Below are 4,471 nucleotides of genomic sequence, written 5' to 3'. Positions count from 1 at the left end.
GTTCCCGGGGACACACGGAGAGGCGGGGGGACACGCAGAGCGGGCAGGGACAGGCAGCAAAGTCACCTGGGTCCAGAGGCAACTGAAGGTATTGGCCAGAGTCTGAAACACTCCCTTATCGCCAGGCTAGGGCTTGTTTATATCAAAAGGCAATTAACTGCTTCAGGTTAAACACTGGAGAGGTTTCACTTTCGCTTCCAAGCGAGCAGGGGGGAGCCGGATCCAGCTCCGGGAATGGCACTGCCAGGGGCACACACGCTCCAGAGAGGCTGGGTTTTGGCCAGAGGCTGCTGAGAGGTGGCACCAAACCCAGGGGCGAGCACATCCCAGAGCACACAGTCCACGGCAGGACCCACACAACCACCCCGCTTGGCTTTCTAAGCTGCACAGGAGCCACAGAGAAGGACGTGTCCCAGGGAAGAACCCCAAATCTGCAGAAAACCCCTCCTGGTGTCGCCCAGGGTGGTGGCACAGGTCACCCCCACCGCCCCGGTGTTACACAGGCAAAGGTGCATCATTCCACGGGGCAGCTCCTTAAAACCACACGCTGCCTGCAGGGACCAAAGGGTGACTGCGTGTCCTCCGCAGGCACCGGCTTCCCGGCTGGAGACCCCCAGCCCATGGCCACGGCCAGCACGGGGCATGAGAGCCAGCACGAGACCCATGGACCAAGCTGGAGCATCCACCCTGAGCAGGCGGTGGGGCCAGATGAGCTCCCACTGCCACAGGACCAACACTCACCCCAGCATCGCCCCATCCGCGCATCCTCACTTCAAACCAGCCAAAAATGATCCAAAACCCCAAACTGGCCCAACTGTGCCTTTCTGGAGACCGAGCATCTCCACCTTTCCCGTGGGAGCCCCGGGCACATCTCGGCGAGGGTCCAGCCCCTGCACCCCTCACAGGGAGGGGGTTTCAGAGCCCCCCCGGCCCCAGCCCGGCCCCGCCACACAAATTGCAGCCTGTGCCGTGGGAGCAGCAGCAGCAGCCGGGGCGTGGACGAGTTCAGTGGCTTCAAATTAGAGCTTGGGAGTCGGAGGAAGGAGCAAAACAAAACAAGCGGCAGAAACGTGGCAGGGCACCGGGTGGCTGCAGCCCCAGCACCCCGGGGAGACGGCAGCCCGCACCCCCCGCAGCCCCCCCACGGCGGGGACACAGCCCCTGGCAGCACGGGGAGACACGGGGGGCTGTGGGGAGGAGGAGGAAGAGGAGGATGAGGTTGAGGAGGAGGAGGGTGCCCTGCTCAGCCCCCCGCAGTGGCGCGGGGGAGGCGATGGCTGCCAGCCGCCTGCACCCCTGCATCCTCCATCGTTCCCCAAAGCTGCACAGCATCTTCACATCCTGGGGGCTTATCAGCCCCCTCCACCCACACGGAGGGGCTGGGGGCAATGCCGGCACCACGGGAGCCCCCGCACCAGGACGTAGGTCCCCACCTGCCCCGTCCACAGGGGACACACCAAGGGGCACAAACACCTCCCGCACCCCTGGTACCGACGGTCACGGTGGCTCCTGGGCTGGAGAACAAGTTTCACGGCATCCAAGCTCCCAGTTCATTATTCATGTCTCACTCGAGGTCTTTGCATTTGCAAAACTTTGTGAATAATTGATGGATGGTGTATAAGGGAGGAAGAGGGACACGTTTTTGCTGAAAACCAGGTCACTCCTAATACCAGCCGAGCAGCAAAGGGAGACAATAGAAATAGGCACAGAAACTCACCGGGGGGAAAAAACCCACAGAATATACATATATAGAGACAGATATAGATATACACGCTCCAGAGATGCCCTCGGCATCAGAGATATTTAGCAAGACCAGCCCTTCAGCAAACGAGGATTATTTTCAACCTTCTGAATTTATCTTTTTATCAAAATGAAGGAGAAAGCCCCATCTCTTTCCGTGCCCTCAGGGAGGGGGCAAAGCAGGGCGGCTGCAGAACGGCTCCTCTGCCAGAATCCAGGGGGGATTCTCTCAGGTGCCTTCACAGCACCTTCCCCACACCACCTCCTGACACCGGGGTGGGCAGCGAGGGGCTGCCAGGGGCCCAGCAGGGCGGTGGGGAAGGGGAGAGCACTTCTGCCCAGAGCTGTGGAGGGGTCCTCCCTCCTGCATCTTCCTCCCTCCTGCATCATCTTCCTCCCTCCTGCATCATCTTCCTCCCCACGGCAGCCCCATCCGAGCCGCCCCTCGCTCCTCGCCGACACACAAAGAGTTACGTTCCCCTCGCGCCTGTGTCTTAAAACAAAGAGGATGTGAAACATTCGGCCGAAAACGCAAGAGGAAGGAAAATGAGAGAGGATATTGCCAAGACTTCAAGTAACTTCGGTTTCGGGCTGCCGGGCTCTTGCCAAGAGCCTGCCCCAAGCCGGGGGTTTGCTGCTCCCTGGACCTGCCCGGCACCCCTCAATCCCTGCACCCTCCACCATGGCCAAGGGACACGCGTGGAGGTGATGCCAGTGGCCAGATGACACCGTCCTGCCCAGCTACAGGGAGATGAACCACTTGGAGACACTGGAGAGAAAGAAGCGCTGGGTAAGAGCCACGAGCGCCTGGTCGTCACCAGGAATGGCCACCAGGTACCACCTGCACCAGCTCCGGCGCGTGTCGGTGCTGTCCCCAACACCCACAGGAGTGAAACGGGAACAAGGGCCGGCAGGAGCAGCTCTGCACCCCTGGAGCACCTCAGGGGCTCCACAACAGCCCACGCAACCACAGCCAGACCCCAGACCCATCGCACTCCCAGGGCAACGCAGGTGGAAAGGGCTGGGCAGATCCTGGAGATCTGCTGGAGATGTCAGAGGAGCACAGCTGGGGAGAAGTGAAGTGGATGCTACAGCGTGAGGAGGGACCACACACCGGAGAAGGATGCACGGAGCGGCCGAGCATCCCAGCCAGGGAGGGGACACTCATCCCCAGGTCCCCCTGGGCAGCACCCTGCCCCACACACCCCCAAAGGGCCCTGCAGACCACCTCGGCAGGGAATGTGCCACCACACCTGTGGCCACACACAGGACATGGCCACGAGGCCAGCAGTGCTGCTGCTCGGGCATTAATTAACACTCCAGCAAAATCCCCATTATTCATACCCCTACTGACAGCAGCCTGGGCACCAGTGGAGCACGCACCCCCCCACTCCTGTACAGGAATTAAGGTCTAATCCAGGAACGCATTCAATAGAGGCTACAAAACAATTCAGCCATAAAAACATCCTTATCTCTGGAGGCTGGCGAGCGTTCTTCCTGCCCCGGCGCGGGCAGCCCGGCACACGGCCACGGCCGGTGGGAGAGGAGCCCCCCGCCAGCCGGGAAGGGTTCAGCACACCCCAAAATACCTGCCGAGCGGGGTGAGGGGGCGAGGGCACAGCCCCCCCTGGGCCACCACCTGCCCAGCGACCCCCTGGACGTACCCTCTGAGAGAGCCCAGGGACCAACACTCCCAAACACACCGCGGTGAGACAGCTCAGACCTGCAGCACCACACACGCACCCACAGCTGCCGGGTTTGAGGGTTTTTCAACCCAAAATGCCAAGACTGGGTAGAAGCGGGGGGTCCCTGGAATCCAGACGTTGCCGGCTGCTGCTCCGGCGCAGGGGAACTGCAGGCACAGGGCTCGGAGTGAGGTCGGAAGGGCAGGGAGCAGGAATCAACCTCTGTCCCCCCGGGATGGGACAGGGTGGTGGCCTCGGCCGGAGTGTCACCTCCCAAAAGGTCTCCCCCCACGTCCCTGGGGCATCACAGGTGATGCCATGGGGGGCTCCACGGCTCAGGTGTGCATGGACGTGCCCCTCTCCTGTCCCACCACCCCACGGTGCCCAGCCAGAGCAGGGCAGGGCGAGCTCGGCGAGGTGGACACGCTGCCGGTGTGCTCGGTACGGGAAACCCACCGCCTCGGGAAGCGGGCTGTGATTTAGGCCAAAAAAGCTTACAAAAAGAAAAACCCCAAATAACCCCCTGGGGGTGAACAGCCAGAACGGTGCTGCTGCTCCCAGGGAGGGGGCACTGGGCAACCCCCACCCTGAGCAGAGAGGGGACACAGGACAACCCAGGGGTTGGGGGGGCACGGCACCAACCCACCACCACTGCCAAACCTCCCCCAAACCACCCAACTCCTCAGGGCCACAGACTGGGACCTGGTGGACCAAGACAAGGCACAGCCAGAGGGACCCGGACCAGGCACGTCCAGGCAGACCACGGGTCAGGGACATCCTGGTGGACCAGGACCAGGACCATCCTGGAGGACCAGGACCAGGCACATCCTAATGGCCCAACGCACATCCTGGTGGACCAGCACCAGGCACGTCCAGAAGGACCACGTCCAGCCACATCCTAATGGTCCTGCTGGACCAGAACCAGCCAGACCACAAAGGGCTGGGGGGGACACGGGCGGGAGCAGGTGGTCCATGACGGACCGGGACCAGGAGGCCACACACCAGGGACGGGCAAGGACGGGGCAGGGGGGACCGGGGGCAGGGGG

The sequence above is a fragment of the Calidris pugnax genome, unplaced genomic scaffold (genome assembly GCF_001431845.1).
Source record: "Calidris pugnax isolate Ruff unplaced genomic scaffold, ASM143184v1 scaffold27, whole genome shotgun sequence".
Taxonomy (NCBI): domain Eukaryota; kingdom Metazoa; phylum Chordata; class Aves; order Charadriiformes; family Scolopacidae; genus Calidris; species Calidris pugnax.
This window is presented reverse-complemented; position numbering follows the sequence as displayed.